This window comes from Marmota flaviventris, chromosome 11, assembly GCF_047511675.1.
Source record: "Marmota flaviventris isolate mMarFla1 chromosome 11, mMarFla1.hap1, whole genome shotgun sequence".
NCBI lineage: Eukaryota > Metazoa > Chordata > Mammalia > Rodentia > Sciuridae > Marmota > Marmota flaviventris.
The window spans coordinates 57,778,817-57,804,790 of NC_092508.1; the positions used below are offsets into that span (position 1 = coordinate 57,778,817).

General features: G+C 44.1%; 1 protein-coding gene across 1 annotated transcript in view; it reads left to right on the plus strand.

Moving 5' to 3' along the window:
• The first annotated feature begins 304 nt into the window (after positions 1–304).
• Wipf1 (WAS/WASL interacting protein family member 1) overlaps positions 305–25,974 on the plus strand; it is a 116,724-nt gene continuing 91,054 nt past the window's right edge. The window contains exon 1 of the mRNA XM_071619050.1: positions 305–431. The gene's annotated coding sequence lies outside the window, so the exon portion shown is untranslated. The remainder of the gene's footprint in view (positions 432–25,974) is intronic.

Below are 25,974 nucleotides of genomic sequence, written 5' to 3' on the forward strand. Positions count from 1 at the left end.
GCCCTAGGTTAGACTCCCCTTCCAGGTCCCGCGCTTCTGCAAACGCCTGTCCTGGACCCCACCGCCTCATCCCCCTCTGCGAGTGTGACGGAGGAAAACACGAACCCCAGCCTCCTACCACCCCGTTCCCGCCACACTCTTGCAGGGCGCGGAGCACCGAACAGGCGGGGAGGGCGCGGCGCACCGAGGGAAGGGCGCAGGGCCGGCGGCGGCCTCGCAGCGCGTCCACATGTGGCGGGGCCGGGGGAGGGGGGGCGCGGAGCCGAGGGGGAGGGTTTACATCTCGGCGAAGTTCCCGGATGGTCGCAGCCTCCCGGCGCTGAGCGCTTTTCCTTCCCGGTCGGCTCAGCCCTTCGGACCCTGGGAGAAGTTTCCCCCAAAAAATGCCCGGCGCGCCGCGGGGCCGTGGAGCCGCCCGGAGCTGCTGCGTGGTAAGGGACGCTCACTGCCACCGCTCTGGGCGCGGCCCGGGGTCCGGGGAATGCAGGGACGCCGCGAGGGTCTGGGCTCGACGGCGGGGTTCTGAAGCGGGGTTCGGCACCGGTGACGCGGGCGGGACAGCTCGGGATGCCGAGGCCGCGTCCCCTGCAGGCGGTGGGCGCAGGCGGGGCCTCGGGAGGGACACGATCCCAGGCCCCGCGGCCCGCGCGTCCTGCCCACCGGGTCGATGGCCCGGGAGGAAGGGGCAGCGGACGGCCGTGACTCCGGACGCGGGCGCTGCCGCGCTGGGCGCGCTGCTGGTCTCAGTGGACTCGGGGCCGCCCGGAGGGGCTCGCGACCCGCTCCCGCAGAAGCCTCCTGCGCGGGGGCTTTGCGGCGATGCCCCGGGGGCGCATCTATATCCCCAGCTCGAGCGAGGGGGACTTTCGGGCAAACCGCCGGACACATCATACTCTGGCACCGCCTCGCTTTCCTAGTTGAAGGGAGCGTGCCCCTCCCACAAAAGGAGCTTTCCTCTCAAAGCTCCCAAATAGCCGATCGATGATCTGCATAGACGCGCGCAATAGTGGGCTGTGTTGTCCCTAGAGGCACGGCCAGTGCTGGTCAGCGCTTTTCGTCTGGGCCTCTTCGGACAGCTTCACTTCAGTCTTGCACCCCCGCCCTTTCTATTAACATACTTTTCTTGTTAAAGAAAGAACTGTTAAAAGTTGCAAGTGTAAGGAAAACCAGCGGATTTAGGGGTGACCCAGATCTTCGACTGACGGCTACACCTTGAACTCAGAGGTTAATAAAGGGTGTGTCTGTATAAGGAATGCCTGGTTAAGTCTCTGGCTCTGCCTATTTCCCAATGGACTATTACCCCCTAGGATAAGCTCCAGGCTCCAGGATTTATCTGAGTTCTTCAGAAGCTTTGCAGGTTGTCAGCTTTGAGTGGACTTAGTACCTTTTTCTGAAAATCGCTAGTTAGTTCTGTCCCCTGGGTCTTCGCTGGACACCACCGGGTTCCCCGTTTCTCCTGCCTGGCATATGTAGCCTCAAACCCCAGGAAGTGCAGTGCAGCTGCAGAGCCAGGTACAGATCCCGCCCTTTATGCCACTTTTCCAAAGCCATTTCACAAAGACACTGCAGCTTCATTTTGGATCATTGGTAGGTTTTGCCTCCACAAAAAATGTCTATTTCTATAAGGGATAAAATAAATCCAAGAAATGTTCTGTTTCAGTTTGTAAATCACCTTTAGACTTTGTAAAGTGAGAAAACTCTGCATAGGCTATCAGCACCGTGCATCTTAATCCCTTTTACAATGCTAAACAACACTGCACTTGTGTATCCATGCTCTCTGTATTTCCCTGCCTGTCATCTCCACAAGGTTGAGTTTCTCAGCAACCTGGAAGTGTTACAGTCTACAAATCCCCAAGTACCATTGAGAGCCCATTACCTGTTGACTAGAAGCCTGCTGACTAGGCTTTGCAGGTGTTCTAAAACAGCTGGTTAATGTTGGCTTACTTCCTGGGACCTACCCAGCCCCCACCACAACTTTTCTTCCAGAAAAGCAACTAATATTCTTTTAGATTGTGTGATGTAGAACAAAGAGACTGGAAAGCAAGATAAGATGAATTTTGGAACATTTAGAGAAGATGAATGTATTTCCAGCTGGAGGGATTCATGCTTTTGTTTGTTTTTTCAGTTCATAAATTGTCTTCTGAATGTTTAACCACCTTTTGGTCCCTATATAGGCATATCATGCAACTTGAGCCTACTTATCTCATTCAAAAATGGGGCTGATAACCTTTGTTTCCTCTTGTCCCAGGGCATAAAGATCAAGTTGGACAATGGGGTGTGAAACAGCAAAAAGTAGCTTGACATAAAAGGCCATCTAGGCACTATCAGTGGGCAGCACTAAGACACAAGAGCAATGATGAGCTGAAAGGGGGTTGGCAGTGAAGAGAAGGTAGTACTCCAACATCCTTTAAATTTACTGTCTCAGATGCTCAGGCCACCACGAGCCTTCTTTTGTGGTTGGTATTTTGTACTAGGTCTGCATCACTGTCTTTGGTATTCCAAGGTGTTCTAACTATGGTTATAATTTTTGCAACATGTGGTTTCCACAACAGAACAAGGAGAACAAAGCTAAACAAATACAATTTTTTAATCTGTTGCTATAACCCCTTTATTTCCAAGCATCTGGGATCCTACCTCCCAGAGCTGTGGTCTTCCTGAGGCCTGTCCTCCAGTGTTGCCTACTAAATTCCTAATGATTTCCACACAGAGGTCTCTCTGCTGCTGTTTCCCAGCAAGCCACAATTATGCCGTGGTTCTTGAAGCTTTGGTAGGCACATTTATGCTTTGCTGGGACCTACAGATGTGAATGTGAATCAGGAAACAGTTGGAATAAAATCAATATTCACTGAGCTTTGAGGGTCCTTGCTAGAGGTCACAGCTATAGCGAAACTTCGCTCAGAAAAAGAAGGAGTTTGTTCCCGAATGTTTACCTTTGAATTACAGATGAGACTGGTTTCAAACAGCAGGAATGCAAAGCATAAGGTGAAAAAAAGATGCAGATCAAATTCAGAAAGTTTTAAGGAGAAAATTTCCCTCCAGCTGGAGGGAGTTAGTCTGTCATTAGTTTGTTCATTTAACAAATATTTATTGTTTGCTATGTGTCAGCCACAGGAAGATTAAAAATAGGTACATTTACATTGTATCTCACTGGTTCTGCTCCAGTTGAGGGACACTGCAGGTTTTCCTTCCCTGTGGCAGCCTCACTCAGCCTCATTGTATTGCCCAGCCCTAATATTTGTCCCCTGCAGGTATATGATCAGGTTGGAATAATTAACTCTGTCTCTTATATACTTTTGAATAATAAAAACTCTAGACTCAGCAAAGTCTCCAGAGTATCTGCATTTAGTTAAGTAACACTATCTGCTTAACACATGTAAACTAGCATTGAAGTAGGCTGGCTTTTATCCATGAGTATGACAAGAAGCTTATAAAGGTTTGATTCTGTAAGTGTGGGATTTAGGAATCTATTTTGGGCTTCTGAGATCTATTTTGAGAGCTTATAGGTGTTGCTGAGATGTTGCCAAGGTGCTGCTAAGGGCAGAGTTTCCTAATGGTTATAGAATGGGCTATGAAGTCAGACTCATCTTGCTTTTCCTGTCCCAGTACTATTTTTCACAAGGTCTTTGTTTCTTTACCATTAGAATGAGAATAACAACCTCTAACTCAAAGGATTGTTTTGAGGGTCAGATGTAGTTTGTATGTGGGTCACTTAGCAGATCATCTGCAATAGTGCTGTTTTGGGGTATTTGTGGGCTATTATTATTAGCATTAGTATTATCAGTGTCAGTATGTAGAAGACACTGTTGGCAAAAAGAGCCTAAACATAGAAACTTCTTTTTAAAAAACAAATTAATATGTAGTAGTAGTAATAATAATAATAATAATAATAATAACGATCCCTTAGCTGTCTGTAGTTTACTGAATGTTTCACATCAGTCATCTCACATGCTGTATTCTCTTAACCCTGAGAAGGAGAGATCTCACTGAGAATGGTATTATTGGGGGCCACCAGCCTGCAGTGCCTGCTTACTCAGTAGAACCTACTCTGCTAAGGTTAGCAGGACAATTAAGGACAGAAAACAAAGACAAGATGTATCACTTTCCTGGCCCTTTGCACCAGAAAATAGCAGGTTAACATGTTGTGGTAGTCATACAGTGGCTGTATCCATGAGGGGATGACCAGGAATTAGACTCACTTCCCCAGGCCAAGCTGCCTTGGTCACAGGTACAGTAATCAGGTCCATCAGATGGGTATACCACTGCTCCTTCTTGTGGCCAGGGGTCAGGGAACTTTGAGTGCGGGGAGGCATGCTGAGCATTACAGATTGGTCCCAAAAGTAGTTGAAAATCAAAAATAGTAGACTTTGCTAACATTCAATGAAAGAAGAATGTAGTTAAAATAAACAGAAGATACACTTACAGTTTTTGTTAGTTTAGTAGCCTTGATAGTGTGGTTAGCATTGTAAGAACATGTCACTATGTAACACTTCGCATTGAGTGCAAAATATAAATATACTCTGAGTACATTTTTTCCTTTCTAATAAGCCATATTTTCAGTATAACTCAATTTCTTTTAATCTTTCAATTTTATTTAAGTGAATGAAATTCTTCAAAGCTTTTTATGATCTTGTCCAAGCTTTAAAAAAAATCTCTCCTTCCCTCCCTTCCTTCCTTCTTTTCCCCCTTTCTTCCTGTCTCCCTCTTTCCCTTCCTTTTGTCCTTTAAGATTACCACTTACTATGTCATGAAATTGAATCATTTAATAATCACGCAACCCTGTGAGATTTCTGTTTGTATATTTGGAAGTTGAGGATGGAAGAAGCTAGGTACCTTGCCCAAGGTTACACAGCTAGCAAAAGAGTCCTCAGACCTGTTGCATCTGATTCCCAACACTGCCCTTCAACCCTTCCTTCCACCACCAGCCTTAGGGCACACTGCTTCTCGTGTCAAGGCTTTAGCTCAACAGAGCTTTCCCATTCCCATCTGCATGCCTTTGCCTTGCCATTCCTTCCTGCCACACTGCCCTTTCTCTGAATTTACTGTAGAATCTTCAGATTGGTCACAGTTGGTTGTTGAGAAGCAAAAAACAGTAGACTTTGATAACATTCAGTGAAAGAAGAACATATCTAAAATAAAGGAGAGACACAATTACCTAAGACCACATTAGTTGAATGATGTTGATAAACTTGGTTCACATTGTAAGAATAAGCTACTTAAGTCTCAGTACATTTCTTCTGCTGTTGGTGTGGGCCTCTCCTGTGACTTGAAATCCACTCTGTCCTGGATTATAGTCACATGTGTCTCCTCTTTAGATTGTAGACTCTTTTGAAATACTTTTTTAAAAAATTCATTTTTATACTATCTTGAAATAGATTTTTGATGAATAAGTGTTCAGTGGCTATTTATTTCTGTTACTCTGGAAGAGTTGAGGTGAGTGATTTTTTTCCTAAAGGCAAAGTAGATCATAGTTTTGCAGAAGAGCATTGGGTTTCTGAAGATGCTAGGATTTGAAATTCATCCTAAGAGGGTCTTTCTCCATCACTGATATGAGTATGCATATGCATAATTAACCTTAAATGTTTTTTTATATCTTCTAAGTTGAAAAATAACAATGAGACTACAAATAAAGGAATAAGATCTTGTGTTCTTATAAGGAAGGGCAAAAATCATTATTGTAGAATCTAAAGAGTGATGCTTCCTGGTCTGCTACTTGCATCTCTTTCCCTTTCACATGAACGAGGATGGACTCTCCTGCCTGTGGATCTCACACCCTTGGTTTTGAGAAGAAGTGTACAACATGAGGAAGAAGGCTGAGTGAGATTGAAGGGGACCAGCCTCCCCTACTGCCATAGGCTCCTTTCTCTTTGGGGGATAGCGGTTCTATTAGGGAAGGGGTACCTGTGGCAGCAATGAACTGGTGAATAAAATGGAAAATTCAGAGCCAAATAATTTTCTGGGCAAGTGAAGTTAATTATAAATTAAAGTAAAAGTTTATTTTTATGTTTTATTTTCTTACATAGATAATACATGCTCCTTTGCAATATACATTCACATATATTTACATGTATTTATATATGTGTGTATATATGAGCATGTGTGTATATATATATATACATACACATACACACACACATACATATGGCTCTTAAACAGGCCTGCATTCTATAAGTTAGGCCTGGGAGGGACTAAGGGAGAATCTGACCCTCTCTTGGAGTGATGCAATGGTAAGCTGTAGAATACATTATTAAATAATGGTCAGGGAATCCTGAGACTCCTTGTTCCCTAGCAAGATAGATTTTGAAAGCAATGAACCTTCAGACTTTGAAGATCTTGAGAAAACTTGTACCCTAGCTATTTACTTTGTGAGAATGTAAACAGTGAGATCAGTGTCCTGACCACAATAGTCCTGTGTTATGGGGATGGATAGTTAAATAATGGAGACAGTCAGATCAGCCTCCAGATATGAGAGAATGAAAATGCCTGGCTCTTAAACAGGCCTGCATGCTATAAGCGGCACACATATGTGTGTAGCATTAGGCTTACTGGGGTGGGACTTCAGGAAGGACCACAGAGATGGGTTGAGAAAGAAGTGGGTAGACGGTAAAAGAAGAAGACCGAACCAGGTTTCAGAAGACAGGCTGCCGGACACTAAGGCAAGTGTCAGATGGTTCCAAAATTTCTCATTAGATTTTTCAGGGCCTAGAAAAAGGCAAAGTAGTTGAACAATTTAAAATCCTTTCTAAAAAGCAATAAAGCAGTTTACTTTAAGAAGGGCCTGTGCTTGTCTGCTACAGCCAGAATTTGATTGCCATGCAAAGTAAGAAAGAACCAAGAATGTCAGTTTAAATAATCTTGGATTTTGTGAGTAAAATTTCACCCTATTCTTTTTTCTGGTTTTACCATTTTTTCTTTCTTTTTTAAAGCTTCACATTTTGTTTGAGACAAATGCAAAAATTACATTATTAAATTTGGAGCTTTGAGTAACATTTTATAAGCTTTCAGGACTAGAACTTCACTACTTAGACATCATAATCCCTCTTCCTTTAATCTTCCCTTTTTGATGAGGAACTGGGAGAAGGAGAAAAAAAAATTTCACTTGGTTAATGAACTGTGAGGATAGTATTATGGTATTATTTTAATCATAAAATTCCTTTCTGTACAAAATTCTCTTACACATCATTTCCACTTGCTGTGATAAAACGTGTTGTTTCTTAGAGCTTGGCAGAAGTTGTTAACCACTGGGCCAGTGCTCAATATTTGTAGTTTAGAGCCTTTGCTTCCTTGTTTTTGCTGAAAATGTGACTCTATCACTTTTTAAAAATTATATTGTAGTTTCAAATGTGCTCATGTTACAAAAGTATTTATGTGTGTCCTAAAAATAAGACAATCACAATAGACAATCACAATAGAAATATATTTTTTAAATGAATGATTTTTCTATCTCCCTCAAATTCCCTCAGGGTAATCAATATCATCAGTTCCACAGCTTGCTCTTTGCTTATGTAACTATAAACACACACACACACACACACACACACACACACACACACACACACCTTCTAGGGTTAAAAATAGAATTATACACACTAGGCTACATTTTTTTTTTTTTTTTGCTTTTGCTTTGCTAAGAACTGAACCCAGAGCCTTGCCCCATGCTAAGGAAGCACTGTACCACTGAGCCACACCCCCAGTCTTAGGCTACATTTTTGAAAAAACATAATAAAGCATCGGAGACATTATCTCCAGATGAAAAAACTCTTATATGTCATGGATGCTTAATTTACTTAATCATTCATATTATTTTAAGTTTTCTTCAATATGGTAGTTCTCAGAACACATTTGTATGTGTGTGTGTGTGTGTGTGTGTGTGTGTGTGAGAGAGAGAGAGAGAGAGAGAGAGAGAGAGAGATATTATGCTAACATACAGAAGCTTTTATTTCTGTCTGTCGGGTCCCCAAAGTACTATTCCAAAAGTTGTAGTAATTCAAGTCTCACTAACACTATTTGAAAATATCTGTTTCCCCACATTCTTGCCAGCATGCTTCATTTTAGAAGTATAAACTTTCTAATCTCTTTTTCCTGTTTTCTTTCAGATGATTTCTTTAGGGAGCACTTGTCATGATTTCTACCTTTTTAAGGAAATTCACTCATTTGATTCATTTACATGCTGTCTTTTGCTTAATTTTGCTAATGTGCATATGATTTGTTTTCTAGAACTAGAAAAGAAAAACTTGTGCCTAAGCTCACAGAGCTTAATTGTCCTGCATTGAAATGAAACAAAACACTTGATTTGTATTTATAATAAAGTAAATATAGACATTTCAATCCCAATTTTCCCCTTCTAAAAGGATATTATTTATATTTCTTAGGAAATATAAATGTTTTAATGGGAAGAGCAGAAACTTAACAAAATACAAAGATAGGAAATTTTAAAAGAGTTCTAAGCCTGCAGAGCTAATTGGCTTTCCCTCCTGAATCCAAAAGTCTAAAGACAAAGGTTCTTTGAGAGTTTTAAGTTCTGCTGAATTACATAAAGAGGAAAAAGTGAATCACAGCAGATAGGAATTTAAACCTGGACTGCTGTCCACATCCCCTGCCCTTGTTGCTCCTGCTTATTTTTCTGGGAGGTGAGACTAGATTCTACTTCTCCTGCCCTTGTAGTTGCTGAGTTCATTATAAAATTATTTGTACATAACTTCAGCAGTACATTGGCTAATCAGAAACAGCTGTACAACTGGAGTCGTTTATATGAACAGAATAACTAAATCAATCAGCAAAATTTCTTGTGTTCGAGTGGGTCAGGCCAACATTGTGTAGCCCAGAATAATAACAGTGCTTTGTAACTAACCTGACACAGATGGTAAAAAGATTGTGTTTGGGCAGCAGAAGTTGAAACTGAGAATTAAGAATCCCTGTGAGTCCTTGATAGCTGCCATAATAGTGGGACTTTATTTTTAATGTCCGTGTTTAAAAGGCTAGAAGGATTCATAAAGGGACATTCTGCTTTAAAAAAAAGCATATTCCCCAAGGGCCGTGTTCCCTGAATGAGGCTGACTTGTCCCCCTGAAAGAGAAGTCTGTACATTCTGCCAAGCTGCCAGGGCTGGAGCGAACCAAGGGCCTAGTGCTGGGAAGTGCCAGGATGAGGCGGGCAGTGACGCATCTGGCTGAAGGGAGCTGCGCCAAACCCAGGAAGAGACACAGGGTCCCAAGTGAGACTGAGGCTGAGGGCCTGAAATGGTGCAGTGGGAGGAATTCCTCAGATGACATGTCCTCACACAGAGTGTTGAAAGCCCCCAGAAGCTGAGCGAGTTCCCAGAATGTGGCCCTTGGTCTTGTGATGCCAAGCAGCCAAAGTTCACGGAGACTCTGGGACTGTAGGACAGGGGGTCTGATGAAACAGCAAAATCTCCAGACCCCAAAACACACGCGTGACCCTTTCCCAAGGGACCCTGAACTCTCCGCTGCTTAAAACTGCAGGCCACTCTCAAGGCCAGAAATGTTCCTACCTCTGATAGCCGGAGTCCTAAGCCTGGGTTGGTCCTGATGTGGCACTAACCTTGGGAGGCATCATGCTTAGCCAGCAAGTGGCGCGATGAAGGAAGATGCCACCTGCAGGAGACCAGACACCGTTTTCTCTTGCTGCAGACAAAGTTTTGGCACTAGGATTTTTAAAAATTTGCATCTTCTTGGGGCCCCATGTGCTGATGCCTGAAGGCAGATGGCCCCTCTGCTTGCCCTCACTGCCCTGGTTCTGGATGCCCGCCAGTCCTCAGAGATAGTGTATACCCTTGAGACTTAAGTCACTTTTAAATTAAGACATGATTATCAACTGACTCATTTGCTTAATTCCTTTCACATGGCATCCTCTGCCGAAGGCAAAGTGGTAAAGTGAAAAGGGCCACAGGCTTGGGACTCTGCACTTGTGTTCCAGCCCCAGCTTTGTGGCCCAGGAGTCAAATGACTTTGATAACACTTTCACACTCTGAAGAAGTAGAGGAGAGAAATCTGCAGTACATAACTTCAGCAGGGATGGGGAGAAGACAGAGACTCAGGTGTCTGTGACGCCAGAGATGGGACAGACCATTAACACCTGAGCAAGGGCTGTCTGAACAACCCCAGAGTTAACATTGTACTTATCAGCCAGAGATCTGATGAGCCTGAAGTTTTCTTTGCCCGTTTTTGACTAAGTTTTTAATAAATAATGGAGATGAGTTTATGTCTCATCTGTCTAAAATAGTATATGCGTAATGCATAAAGATCAAATTATATTTTAGCAAATGTAACAAGAGTGCTGAGTTTATACTGAATCCCATTGTATACTTGCTGAAGAAAGGATGTTAGCTGAATCCCTGAACTCTTCCTATTACATTGAGGGCTTCTAATAATATTATTTGTAGGGATGAGTTTTGAGCCAGATGCTGCCCGGGTTAAGCCTGGAAGATTTTTTTTACTTACATGTAATAAAAATCATACTACCTCACTCTATGCCTATGCACATCCTTTATATTCACCGTTATTCTGTATTAGTGCACACAAATGTGCAACCCTGCAACCTCCTGTCTTCACTATGTACCACATGCAGATTCCTGTGCACACAGACACACACATAGACATATACACATGCCACCCAGTGGTTTACCCCTTTTAAGGAGCATTTCAGATCTAACCAGGGAGCACCAATTCCAAACTCCCTTGGAAGAGACTGTGTATTGCTGTAGTTCTCTTTGCCTCAGTCTTTGCTGCTGCTTAGAATGCAGAAGTCATTCATTGCTCATGCATGAGCACTTTGTACAGTCCTAGACAAAGCACCACCTGGAGGTGACTATTAAGTGTGTGCTGGAAGATGTTCACTAATGATGGTGATGCTGATTCCTGGGAGTGGACAAAAACACCCACATGAGGCAGAGCCATTGAGGGTGCTGCCCCACTGTTGGTTGGTGACTGTGGCCAGTACTGATTGAGTCTCTTGCTTGTAATTCCTCTGGTCTGAAGAACAACACGTTGCTGTTTGGGCTCAGCTCAGACCATCTTGGATGGCAGCCAACCAGAAGGAACTGTGCACTGCTTTTGCGCCTCAAGATTGGTGCTAGCATGACAGGGCCTCCAGTTGTGCACAGAAAGATCCTGGACCAACACACTGGTATGTGGTGCCCCTGTCGATCCTGCCTTAAAGGGAGGCTAGACAAGTTTGTCTGCCTTGGGACTGATGCCCTACAGAGGCGAGTCACCATTCATGACAAAGAGCAAATGCTTTTCAAGTTCCAGCTCATATGCCCAAGAGTGCAGAGTAGAATCCTAGAAGCCTTCCTTATGCTCCCTGTTAGCCAGGGCCGATTAACACAGAGTGACAGGAAAAGGAAGGAGGTTCCTGGTACAGAGAGAGCACAGAGGTAGCAGTGAAATAAGGGAAAGATCCAGTGCTTCTGAGCTGTAGGGAGAGGCCCATCAGTGGGACAAGGGGCGAAGAGACAGGATTCTGATCTTCTTCCACAGGGGTGGAAAGGCCCCTGCTAGGGAGGTTGCTGGGTGGGGCCCAGGAAGTGCCAGGAGCTAGTGAGCTAGACTAAGCTGTGGCCTGCCTTTAGAAACAGCTCATCAGGAAGCACAGAGAAGAGGATGCCCATCTCATGCTTACTCTGCCTGTTCTTCAGGATGCTCCCTGGGAAGGCCTTCACCTCCTCTTTTTGAAAAATTCCTGCCATCCTAATATCTTAGTTTACATGTTATGTCCTCTGAAACCTTCCCAGCCCTTTCCAGCATACTGATTTCTTTAATGGTGTGTTGAGTAGCTGTCTGTCCTTCAGATTGTGATCCTGCTGGGTAGCGCAGAATTGCAACTTTTCGCCCTTTTTCTCCACAGTGCCAAGCACAATGCTGGGCATAGACAAGGTGCCTAATAGATACTAGCTAAGTGTGTGTTCTTCTAGAGCAATCATCTGGGTTGGGTTTGGTTTTAATGGTTTATTAGCTACTATAAGAACTCTGGGATACTGAGCTATTTGAAACTGCTGACAATAATTAAACAGGTCCAGGAATAAAACATGTCTTCATTTATATTGGAAGTCAGTGCAACTGTGAAATTAATTTATTAATTTTTTTCTTATTAAGAATGCATCAATAACATAAAATGTCTATACTGAAGTTGGCTGTCTCCTAATTTCTAGTCTGAGTCTCATTCAACAGTACCTTGACAAGTTTACAGAAATCAGTGGTGAATTAGTCCTATTCAGATTTCCAGTAATTACTTTGGGGGGAAGTCATGATAATACAGTAATCACATTATTTGTTATGTACTAGGTAGTGTTCTGAGTGCTCTAAATTAAGTCCTCCATCCACACAACCCCCACGAGGCAGGCACTATTAGTATGTCCATTTATGGGTGAGGAATTTGAGGTCAATCAAATGCCCTTTTTCACTCAGCAAACTTGGCAGGGTGGGGATTCAGTCCAGGCTGATGGCTTCAACCCAGTCTGAGCCATGAGGCTCTCTTCTCTTTCCAGGAAGAGATGTTCGATTGTAAAGGGCCTAAATGGCCTGTGTTTCTTTAAGGTAGCCGGCTGACCACTAACAGGATGTTCTGGGACTGTGACCTGGACTTTCTATCTGTTGTCCCACACGCTTCGAGGTTAGGCCCACCAACCCACTGTAAAAAACACAGCCAGATTAGATGGAGCCCAGCGGCTGAATCATGAGCTCCTTGGCAGTGTTTTTGGACTGGCATTAACTCTCCTATAGATCATCTATGTTAACACTTGGCACCCATCACAGACATACATTCTGAATACCTGCTAGGACTTCAGTGGTCCCTAAGCAGAAAAAAATCTTCCTGGAGCATCACAAGTGCTGCCTAAGGTTGATGTCATCAACTAGTTTCACATTATGTTTTAGAGAATAAATTAATAACATCAGCTACATTCAGCTGGTAAGGAAGGAATATTCAACAAAAAATGTAGAACATCTTTTTGTTTTGTTTTGTTTTGTTTTCATTAAAAAAATATAACATCCTATAATGTTAGAGCTAGGAAGCCACGTGAAGACCATTTTGTCATTTGGCAGGTGAAGAAACAACCCCAGAGAAGTCAGATGACATGCCTAAGGCCAGTAGCCCGTTGGTTGCAGAGTTGAGACAAGAACACCATCCTATTGAGTTCCAGTTCAATTATCTTCCCCCCTGCCGAAGATTGTTTAAAATAGTCTACAAATGATTTTCCTTAAATTTCAGGTGAAACAGAAGATCTTTTCCTTTACTAGGTAGGACCAAGGTTAACATTTCCTTAAAGATGAGAGAGCTGGGTGCAATGGCACATGCCTGTCATCCCTGTGGTTTGCAAGGCTGAGACAGGAGGATTGCAAGTTCGAGGCCAACCTCAGCAATTCAGCAAGGCCTTAAGCAACTTAATGAAACCTTGTCTTTAAAAAAAAAGTGGGGGTGGCTGGGGATTTAACTCTGTGGTAAAGTACCCCTGGGTTAAATCTCTAGTACCCCCCCCCCATAAAAAATGCAACTGGAATCAAAACACAGCACAGGCGGGGAACAAGGCAGTATTCAAAGTTGTAGCCACGCCATGGGGTTGGCACTGCTAGACAGTTACAGGTACAAGTTGGACAGCACAGACCTGTCACTAGCATGCTGTGGCTTAAGTCGTTGTTTTGAAAATGAGGGAGTCAAACTAGCTCTGTATACAGCAGAGGTAGTGAGGGGGCCGAGAGAAGAGGGAAAGGGCCGCTTCCTTTCCATAAAGATAACTGTATCTCAGAACCCTGCTGCCAAGAGCAGTTTTAGGCAGCTCGGACTCAGCAAACTGTGGCCAAACTAGGCCTGGGGTCAGAGAAGCCAGGGGGCTGTGTGCCCTTGCTGAGCTGCTGGGATAGAGAGCTTTAAGCCCCTCCTGGAAGAGGCTTGGACAACCTGTGGAGGCCTCCCCTCCCTTTCTGTGCTCCACCTCACCCAGCACACCGGTCAGGACCAAGACTGCCCCCTGTGGGCTCAGAATCGCTGGATGACTACAGACCACCTTTGTATCTGCACAACAGTGGTCCAGGGATCCTCACAAGCAAGAATGGGGAGGAGGTCAGCTCTTCATCAGATAAGACAGAAGCCCAGGGCCCACCTTTGAGCTAGACCACTTCAGAACAGCTGGAGCAGGAGTGGGGGTATCACTGGTCTGTAGCTGATTTCAGCACTGATCTTATAAGATCTCCACACAGGAAGAACATTTTTGGGGAATTGAAACTGTAAGGCCAGAGAAGATATTTGAAGGAAATTCTCCACAGCTCCTATAGAGCTCCATCCATATTTCCTCAGGTGGGAAATATGTCATTCCCTCCCTCCCTCAGGCTCTGCAGCACTGTGAGTCCTCCTGGGGACTCCACTGCTGGCAGTTTATCTGGTCATTTTTACAAACCCAGGGAAGGATCAAGTAAAAAGCTCATAAGAGCAGACTAAACAAAGCCACCTCTATTCTTCAGCCTGATCTGGTGTGGGGTCCAACCTCAAATCCATGAGTTGTTGTTCTTGGTTCAAAGGAAATGATCTTTCTCTTTCTCCCTCTTTCTCTCTTTTTTCCTGATACAGCCATGACTATCCTAGAATTAAACAAGAAACTCTTGGCAGATCTAGAATTCAAATTAGTAGTTTTGATTCCTACATCTGGCCTCCCGGACTTGTCCTTGACTAGGGTTTTGGTCCTGCCTTTGAGTGTGCTGAAGCCAGGGCCCCAGGCATGCACAGGCTACTGTCCTAGACCTGTATAGTCCAGAAAGTGGCTTCAGCTTTTTCTCTTGAGTGTCAAGGAGTATGGAGAGGACTTCAGGGGGCCCAGACCAGGCTGGCTTCCTTCCACCTTCTTCTGAACTTACTGCCCCAGCTCTAGTAAACTCCCTTGAAACCATTATTTGTTATTGGCTTGCTCGCTTTGAGGAACCAGAGAGCAAAATGTGCTGTAACTGACCCTGTTGCATAACAGGGACTTCCTCCTTCTTTTCCCATGAGGTAAACCAAAAGGGCCCAAGGCAGAAAAACTAGGAATAAATTCAGTTCCGATTTTCGGACCTCAAGCAAGGAACCTTGCACTGTGTAGATTTCTGAGGCTGGGGAAAGAGTAGATGGATGTCCCTTCAATTCTCAAACTATTTTCAAAAGAGAATGTAAATTTAAGAGTCTAGAAGTGGTTTACAGTTTAAACAACAACAGAAAAGAACATGGTCAAGGTATAGCCCCATTCCTACACTGGAATGACAGACACGAAGGGGAACAGTATCTGGGCAATATCTAGAAAGGAATCTCCTGTGAGCAGAGCCCAACACATGAAGAAGCATGGTCTAAACCAGCATTTTGAAATCTTTTTTGATATGACCATCAGACACACCTTCTTCCTTGAAGAAAGATGATAGAAACTAAAACAACATTTTATAAAACAACTCTATGTTTGTGAAATGCAACATATCTTCTATTTTTTTCTTTTTTTAAGCTAGTTGAAACCACCTAAAATAGTTTGATGGCCAAAGAAAGGGGAACTTTCAGTTTGAAAAATACTGATTTAAACAGAAACGTGTAAGGTGTGTAGAAACCAGTGTCGTCGTAGCTCTGGTTGATGGAGATCCGGTGATACAGGCTTTGAGGTCCTGGAAGAGGTTTCCTTCTTTCTGTCAATCACTAAAAGCTGGTGAAGTGGTTGTGATGGAGAGGTGGAGAGGGTGGAGATGATGGTTGATGGAGTGAGCCTTAATTCTGCTCAGAAAAGAAACATTTGCTTTGTCCTAACACAAGTAACGCATAACCCCTGTGTATAGTCCGTGGTTGCCCATAGTCCACTGGGTGAGGTGTGGAATGATTACTATGGTATTATATGTGAAGATAGTGTGGTTTATGGTGAAATAGGGGCATAAACAGAGTGATATGGGGAACCTGAGGCCCCTTCACTGAGTTCTCTAAAAGAAGGAACCATGTTGGAAGATATGAACAGTGTTAGAGTCCTACTTCTGGGTCACATAGAAACATTCAGTGAATGTTTATTCAAGACCATGTCTGGCTGGGTTGTGGCTCAGAGGTGGAGTACATGCCTGGCATGTGTGAGGCCCTGAGTTCCATTCCCAGCAAACACATACACACACACACCACACACACACACACACACACACGTTACCTATTTATTGCTTTGCAACTAGGCCTGTAATAATCCTAATTATTGATGGTGATATTGTTAATAAAGCATTATTCAAAGGGCATTTTAACACACTTGATGCACAATGTAGCATACGATGGGAGAAGACAGATAAGGCAGACCCAGAAAAACTTGGGTTATATAGCAGACCTGCCAAACCCCATCTGGGTTTCAGGTCTTCTGCCTAGGAAGCCTTTAAAAAGTTGAGGTTTGTCTGGTTTTACTTGTAGGTTTGCCTTGGGATGGTGTGCTTTGGCTCTCTGCTTGGAGATGAGAAGTTAGTGGTACAGGGTGAGCCTGACCCTTGTAACCTAGGGGACAGAGAGGGCATTCTGACCGTCCACTGCTGCTTAATTGGAATTGTGCTGTTTCCCCTCTTGGATCAGCAGTACAAGATAATGGTGTTCCAGCTTCAGGCACCCCTAGTTTCTGCATGGTAGGTTTCTGTAGGGAAGAGAGTGCTGCCTGGATCTTAAATGAAGTCTTTGTTCCAAGCCCAGGACCACCCCAGCACTGTAGGGGCATTGAGGCTGGGGCACTGAGGTTTAGGGGCCCTGGAGACTTTGGTGCAGCCGCAGCACAGAGTGAATAGGAGCCCTTCTGCACCCTCAGAGGCAGCCTTCCCAGAAGCACACTGCTCAGATGGTCCTGCCCCAGTGCCGCCCTCAGCCCAAGCCTGGAGCCCCAGACCCCAGCTTGGCATCCTGCTGTGACACTAAATTAGCTACAGGCCTTTCTTCAAGCTGTTCTAGTGGTGTGTGTGGTGGTGGGAGTGGGGAGGGTCCAGGGGTTTCAGGGAGGAGACAATGCATGATTTGAGGCTGGAACCAGGGGCCCAGATTCCTCCTCCAGCTCTCTCCCTGTCTGAGTCGCCAAGGAGTGTGGCCCTCACTTTCCTCATCCACAAACTGGGGCTTTTAGGGATGCGCCCTCTGATCTCATTGCTCAGAGGGCCTGCAGCTCTCTCTCTGGCCTGAGAGATGTTTTCTGGCAGGAAGGAGAGGCTGCCCAGAGCTTCCTTCTCAGGCAGCCAGTGAGGACATTCTTTCCTGTGCCCGCATATGGAAGCAATTTCTAGATTATCCAAGGCACTTGTGCTGCTGAGCTCACCCGAAACAGAGGAGCTCGGTGGTGGTAAGTGGAAAAAGAGGAAAAAAAACCCAAAAAACCCTGCATGCGTTTTCCTGTGTTTTCTTCCACGGTGACTTTCATGCACGGAGTCGCTTGCACAGTCTGTTTTCTATGCTCAGTCAGGGTGTGCCAGTGGGTTTGGGTATTTCACACACAAAAAAATTCCTGATAAACAAAGTGAATATTGAACTAACTGCTTCTCCCCAGAGGCCAAAGCCTGGGGGACTGGGGCGACCATGGATTCCTGAGTTTTGTTCCCACATTTACCGTAATCTTTTTCTCTGGTCTGTTAAAATGAGGATTGTTAATGGCTAGCTGCAAGGCCCTCTATAAAGTTGAATTGGGAAACATGAGCCAAGCTTTGGAGGGGAAAATGTTTTATTAGTTCCTTCTCTGCCAAACAAACATTTTACTAAACGAAAAGTCCCCTTCCGAACTCCTGGGGTGGGGGTGTTGCTAGTGGGTGCCCTGCAACTCTTGTGAACTGAAGCATCAGAGCATTTACTCCCAAGAGCAGGTCAGGAGAGACCGCTCCCAGAGCACAGTTTGGCCCACAGAGCCTCAGCTGTCGCCCTGGCCCCTGGAAGTGGTCCTGCAGACCTTGCCTGTTTCCTCTCACACTCTCTTCTCTCCTGACCTTAATTCCTGGGGAGGGGGATTACTGAAAAGGACATGTTTATTGTGAAACGGTTCTAGTTCCCCTTTCAGTCTGTCTCTAACTTCTCTATTTCCCAATCCCCGACTGATGGTAAAATTTAAAAATTAATTTTGTAAAGCAGAGATGTTTTTCCTAGAAATGAAATCTGGGTAATTAAGAATCTATAAATGTTTTACCAACACTTGTTAAGGGTATCTAATTAAATGTTCTTATAAAGATGCAAGGTATTACTTCAACTTTTTGGAAAAAATTCTCAAAATCAAGACAGTAGGCTGATGGGCACCAAAAGACTCTTAGCAGGGACTACATTCTTTGTTTTGCTTCTGGGTCTCCAGTGCAAAGGTTTCTGGTCCAGGCAGTCTTCTTACTCCACTCGGAGAAAGCATGTTTACAATTGGCTGGCTTTGTCCCAGGGTTGCTGCCCTGGAGGGCTAGAAATCAAACATGACATGAAGACAGAAGCACTTATCAGAACCCCACGTGACTGGTCCCCTATTTCAGGACACTTCGATTAGCTCTGCTTGGCTTCAGACATGGTTGTGTCACGGGAGAAGACACGTCTCCAAAGGGTTCAAGAAGTTTCCAGAAAGAAGGGGGAACTTGACTCAGGACCAGCAGGGTTCTTGGCACAGATGATGGAAAAGAATTTCAGCATGGGCAGTCACAGGCATAGACAGAGGGTTATTCAGGAAAGTAGATACACATTCAAAGGAGAATGGGGGCAATCTCAAGAGGAGAGAGACAGACAGCAACTCGTTGGTGTGGGGGGTTGCTAGGGATGGTTGCTAGGGTCTGGACTATAGGTGGGGCCAGGGTGAAGCTACACAATTTCATGCCAGTTTTCCCTGTGCTTGCTCATTGCCCTCAAGTTACCAGGACTCCGGGCCAAGGATATGTCAATCAGAAGTAGCAGTTGTTCCTGGGTACTTTCCATATTTCAGTGGTTTATGGACAGTTCCTTTGAAACTCAGTATCTTTCCCTTTATTCCCAAATTCCTATCTCAGTTGTAATTCTATACATAGATATTCCCATTCTGTAGAACCATAATCAGAAGTGTTTATTTTGAGCCCCATCTCCGTGGGGCTGTGTGCTAGATTCTCTCCAGTGCTAATCAGAGACAGTCCAGTCCATTTGCTTCCTGTTCTCTCCAGGATAATAATCCAAAGCACCATCCTGGAGACAAGTTGCAGAACCTAGGCCCTTCCTGCTGCTGACTGACAGGAGGATTCCCTCTGGTGGGGCAGGTGCACTCTGGACCAGGGCACTGCAGCTCCCTTCTGTGAAAGGAAAGAAGATTCATCTATTCTCTACCTCCAGGGATTCTCCTCTTCTCCAGGGCAAATGATTTCCTGTTTCTTGGCTTTGAGGTGGCCACAATCACCCACTGACCCACAGCGTTGAACCCAGTGCTGCAGGGCAGTCGCTCTCATGCTAGCTCACTCATCTGCAGCCTGCATTTGCTTCCTGTTTATTTGACAGGCATTTGATGAATGCTCACTCATGAGGCTTGCTTAAGGCAAGGTCCTGTCTCCATGGAGTCTACGTTCTACAAGGGAGAAACATAGACAGTGGACCAGCAACAAATTATGACTTAGGTAAATTAAGGGAGTGATAAGGATTATGAGAAAAGCTGACCAGATGATGGGATGGACAACCATGGGGATACAGTTGGAGATGCAGCTGTCTAGGAAAGGCCATCTGAGGAAGTGTCTGGAGAGTTGAGATATGAGTGACAAGGGGCCTGACACGTGGTATCTGGGAAAGCATGTGCCAGCAGAGGTAATGCCAAGTGCAAAGGCCATGAGATGAGAACAAGCTGGACAAGTCCCAGAAAAAGGTGAGAGAGGCGAGGGACCAAGGCAGAAGTGTAGCAAGGGCAGGTGCCCTCTGCAGACTGCTCCAACGGGAGTAACCTGTGGGGTCATGTGCATTGGTGTCGGCACTTTTAATAAAAGCACTCTTGCTTCAGTCTCACCCTGCCCAGCTCGGACTGCCTCCTCACCCTTACTCATACCTGTGTGCTCAGTCAGGTAGCCCCTCACCTCTGACTGCCAGGCTCTGGCCCTCCCATTCCAGCTGCCCCTTCAGTTTCCTTTTGCAGCCCCAGTCATGGAGTTGGGATTTAAATGATGGGCAAATCAGTTTGCTATGAGCTGTGCTGCAGCCTAAGACCGAGAAGAGAGGGAGATTTGTGGTTCTGGGGATTGAACCAAGGGCCTCATGCATGCTAAGCAAGCAGTCTACCATTGCCCCACATCCCTAGCCCCCAGAGGAACATTCTTACTAGGCTGAGAGACTGGACAGGCTTCTCACCCATCTTGACTTCAATTCAATGCCTATTCTTGTTCAGGTGCTTCCCAGCTCTGAGATTAGTGACATGATTGTAATAACAGCACTTGCTCTTTGCTGGGCTTTACTTGTTTTTTTTTTCACTCATCTCTCTCTCTCTCTCTCTCTCTCTCTCTCTCTCTCTCTCTCTCCCCCCCCCCTCTCTCTCTCTCTCTATATATATATATATATAATTTATTTATTTATTGGTATTGGGGATCAAAACCAGGGATGCTATACCATTGAATTATACCCCCAATTCTTTTAATTTTTGAGACAGGGTCTCGCTAAGTTGCCCAGGCTATTCTCTACATTGTGTTCCTCCTTCCTTGGCCTCCCAAGTAGCTGGGATTATAGTCATGTGCCATCGCACCTGGCTGCATTCATTCCTCCTAATGCTCAAGATTGCCACTATCGTTATCCTAATTTTAAAGTGGAGGAAACTTAAGCACAAAGGGGTTAAGGAACCAGAATTTGCATCTAGAGCACGGCTGAGCATTCAGGGCATTCTGATCCTTTTCACTCCCACACTCTATCTACTGCTATCTTCACAGCAAGAGTAGCTTTGTTGTCCCACCCCCAGCAGTTCTGAACTGAGTCCCTTTTCCAGATTGCTCAGCTAGCATGCAACCCTCATCAGGGACACTGAGTCCTCCCTGGTGACATACTCTGCTCCAGGTAGGAGCAAAGTGTCATAATATCCCAGGCAAATCCAATAGGTTCACCATTGGGTTGGTATTTCCCATGTCAGCTAAACCCATGCTGACTGTTCTCCAGGTTGAGCCCAACAATCCTGTTCTGGTCCAGATGTGAAAACCTCTGCCCCAGGAATACCCAATACATGCTGTATAGCTGCCGGAATAAACTAGTAGCTATTATTGCTAGAGCACTTATTATGTACCTCGATCTCTTTTTATAAAGTTTAGAACCATGGAGCAGGTAAATGGCAGAACTGGGATTTGAAGGCAGGCAGTCTGGCTTCAGAGCGACAATTGAGAGCCTACTCCTGTACTCTTTTATATTGAAGAAGAATTCTACCCTCTGTGGCTTCCACATGGTGGTCTGGGTTTTAATCCTTGTTGGCACAGAATGGTCTAAGTTTATTAGCACAGGACTGCTCTGTAAGTACTTGAAGACAATGATCATATCTTTCTTCGTTCCAAAACACCTTGCCAAGCTGTCAGGGAGCAGTTCTACCCTGGATCTCTCCTTTCCTCCCAGAAAAGCACAAAGAGTACTTTATAATTTACCATCCATATCCAGATATTTGTGAGAGGCAACAGAGCCTCATTAGTGATCATGCTGGGACAATGAGCGTAAATGGCGACTGTCCTGGGCAAACCAGGATGTGGTTCATGGTGGAACTGAATTCTTTTTTTTTTAATATTTATTTTTTAGTTTTAGGTGGACACAATATCTTTATTTTATTTTTATGTGGTGGTGCTGAAAATCAAACCCAGTGCCTCACGCATGCCAGGCGAGCGCGCTACCACTTGAGCCATATCCCCAGCCCCTGGAACTGACTTCTGAAGCCTGCATTCCAGTGCACTATCGGAAAGTTGACCTTACTATACACAGACACATTATGGATGGGAAATCATCAGATTGTAGGAATTTGCCATTAGTCAAACTAGCACAGGAGGAAAATGCTAGATATAAGATCGAGTCCCACAACTGCTAATGTGACATGGGGTGAATCACCTCCTACTCTGAGTTCTCAGCTTCCTCATCTGTATATGGGAGGTGGTTAATCTGAAAGTCCCATCCAGTTCTAAGACTCTGACCCTGTATCAGCTCTCCCTAAACAAGCAGTGGTCTGCATTCTTACTTGGAAGCCACAGACAGGAACTTGAGATTTTCAACCTCTTTTCTGTCAGTTTAGCAATACTTCTACCATTATTTGCCAAACCCCAGAGGTAGGTTTTAGTGTGCCAGCCAGATCCACCTCCCCCCATCCATCCAGCATTTTTTCAAGATGTTGGTGAAATTGTTCCAAGCACTAAGTATCTTCTTTAAATAATGCTTTTCCTTGAGATATTCATGGATTTTTTTTTATATACAAACAGGAAATAAACTGAGCCTTCATTGAAAGTACTTCTTGACTTAGTGAGAAATGTATTTCTCACTTTCTTATTCTCCAAACAAGAAGAAATAATTTCAGAGTGGTTTCACATAATTTACCTCAAAAGATCCTCACAGTGGCCGTGTAAAGCGGCATTATCACTGTTTTCCAGAGGTGGAAACTGTCTCAAGGAGTGGAATAAGTTGTCCAAGGACACACAGCCAATGAGTGGAGGGACCGCAGTTCAGGTTTGTGTCTGTGGAACCCTTACCCAGTAGATATTGTACTGGACTTGTAGTTTTCAGTTTGTGATTTTTGTAAGCCGAGAGCTTCCTTTCTCAGAAGCAAAGCTTCTCTGGATGCCTTGGAGGGTGTGCTTGCCTTTCGTGGTGCTTGTGCCAGTTGCATGGGCACAGTCTTTTACCTCCTTCTCTCTTCTTCTGCCGAATCCCACTCCCATCTGTACCATAAATGGAATCTGCCATTACTTGCCAGCCTTCTGGCTCCAGAGTGGCCATCGACCCATTCATCCACCCACCTAATAAACACATATTAAATACTTCTAAATAAAATCATATGAGAAGGCTCAGCCAAGTGACCAGCACATAAGGAGAGTAAAGTGCCCATCCCTGCTGTCTAAAAAGCACAATGCCTCTTCATTTCCCTGTGTCTGAGGTGATTGGCTACCAAGAGCATGTCTCTATGCCAGCCTTTCCTCTTCCCTAGAAGGTGAAAATTGGATGCTTGGTTCATTTTCACTGCCTGTGTATCCTGTCCTCTCCCTGTAGCCTCAGGGCTCTATCTGAAGTGACTCTGAAAGAAGGGGAAGAAAATGAATACTGTTTTCCATTCTCAGGCATTGCTGGGTCCCAGGGGCAGCCAGGTGCCATCTATTCAAATAGCACCCTTATCTAGGAGGGGACAATAAATGGAAAATACTTCCCAGCTTTACAGGCTTGCTTTTGCCCTCTGCCCCAGTGAACAGCGTTTATACCCAGTCTCTCCAGTGATCAGAACATTAGCGTTAATGCTAGATGTTCTGTTTCTCTCACTTGGTGTCTGGAGCTTTGCAAACACTGGGAAACACTAGAGCTACCAGATCCTTCCTAAATGCACTTCTTTACTCTAAACAAGCTTTATTATATTAATTTTTATAATTAGAGTTTTAAGAGAGACTTGATCATCCTAAAAAATACATGATAATTTTACCTATAGGAGATCATTTTGAATTTCAAGCTATTAGAAATTGTGCTTGGCATTTAGTTTTCTGTTTTTTTTTTTTTAATTAAAAAAAAAACTTGGATACTTTGCTTAGGCCATAGTCTTATATAACAATCCTTTTTCTTTCTGAAAAAGCAGCAACAATTAGAAGTAGCACCAAACCAGTATAAATTTAGCAGTCTTTGTGCTCATTTTGCAGATGAACATGCTAATGTAAATGTCTAGGATTGGAAGTTTTACAAATAATCTAGCCATAACCTAGACTCTCTAATAGTGTACATTGGCTATCTCCATAGCACATCAATATAATTTTCTGATATATGTAAATGATTAAATGCCTGGGTGAAAGGCATTGGGTAGTTGTTTATTATACTTTAACTGGACCACTGACAAGTCATTAAGCTGTGTGTGTAAAAGCTGGCCATTATGTTCTTTTGGGGACCATAGATTCTTCACAGCAAATTGGATATTTAGTACCTAGTCCAACTAAGCTAGGAGCCACACAGTGTCCTTGTCCCTCCTGAGCACTGCAGCCTCTGTTGCTGGTGGAGAGAGGAAGTTTAAGAGCCAGGGTTGAGGCAGGGGCCTGGGATTTTAAGTGGTTTCCATTTGTGCTTTAAATTCTCATGCTATCCTGGGTTGGACTCCTTAACTTTCATGTCAGACCTGAGATCTATTATTAAAAAGAAAAAGAGTAGGAAAATCTTTGCATTGGAAAATGTCTTAAAACCCAAGAAAAATGTGATGTACTGTAAAGGAAAGTGGTAATATGAGTTCCTCTAATCCCTTTCAGTTTTATTGCTGTATTCTTTTGGATCTATTTCTGATAAATGTTTTTTTAGAAACATTGACTTGTCTTTGCTTGAAATTCATTCTGAATAATAATTTCACATTCCCTTTTATTCATAGGCTTAGTGTGTTATAGTTACATATTGCTGTGTAACAAACCACACCAGAATGTAGTGGCTGAATACATCAGTCATTTTAATTGCTGACAGTTCTGTTTTATGGGTTGGGCTCCGTTGGCAGCTCCTCTGCTGTTCTGGCCTGTGATTGTATTCAGTTGGTAGGTTAGCTGGGGCAGGACTCTGTTGGGAAGTAGAGGTGACTTTTCTCTTTTCCATGTAGAGCCAAGGATCACAAAAATAGAAGTAGAGGAATATCACATCTGTAGACTTCTACTAGTTAAATCAAGTCACAAGTGCAGCTCAAATTCAAGGGGTGGGGACCACACATGATGTGAATACCTGAAGGCATGGTTCACTGGGGGCCACCAGTGGAACAGACAACCACACAGTCATTATTCAATCAGCTGATATGAATTGGGTGCATTTATCTTGTGCTAGGCAATGGTGAACAAGTAATCCATGGTCCCTGCCAAGGACAGCTGATGTGGACACCAAGTTGAATGTCTTTGAGTTTAGCAATCCACTGCAAACCTTTTTCAGGCTCATGTATGGTGAGCTCCTTATATGCTTCTTAACCTCTACTTGGCTTCTGTGCCTCTCTCACATACTTGGTTCCTTTCTGCTTCTTCCTTCCCTCACTTAGAGAAGTGAGGAATGACCAGGACTAAGCGGGAATGTCCCAAGGCAGTGGTGATGGAGAGTCACAGATTCTGGGGTCAGTGGGTTGCAGAAAGCAGCTCAGGTCACAGGGTTGAAGAGTCCAGAGGTGAGAGGATTTGGGGGAAAATCGAAAGTGGGAAAAAGAAATAAAAAACAAGTCAGAAGAAAGTTGAGAAATGATTGGAGACATAATCAAGGCACGATAAATGAGTCAGCTGAGAGGAAAAAAAGGACAGATAAGAAAAGGCCAAGAGAAAAATGTGGTTCCACAAGTTCTGACCTCTATCATGGAAGACTCTAGAATCTTGTTCTGTTATATCTCCCTCGTGTATCAGCATTCTAAAAGTTAGAGATGTTAAATAAGGCTTTATTTCTAAAGGCCCCAGTGGGTAGACCAGGGACCTTCAGATAAGCTTTCTTGTTATATGAAAAGGAAACAAGGGGCTGGAGTTGTGGCTCAGTGGCAGAGCGCTTGCCTCACATGTGTAGGCACTGGGTTCTATCCTCAGCACTACATAGAAATAAATAAATAAACAAAATAAAGGTATTGCGTCCATCTACAACTAAATACACACACACACACACACACACATATGGAGACAAACAGCTATTACAGTAAGATAAACTCTCATTATTTTTGTGAAAAAGAGAACTTTTATGAAAAGAAAGGGACATAAAAACAGTTAAAATGAATTAAAAAGAATGAGCAGAGTACTTTGTTGTCTATTCCCAAATGATCTGACAGAGAAATATCTGTAGCCTCAGAGAATGGAGAGGGAGCATGTCCCCATGATCAATTTTTAATAAACATAAATGGTATAATAAATTATGCATGAAGGA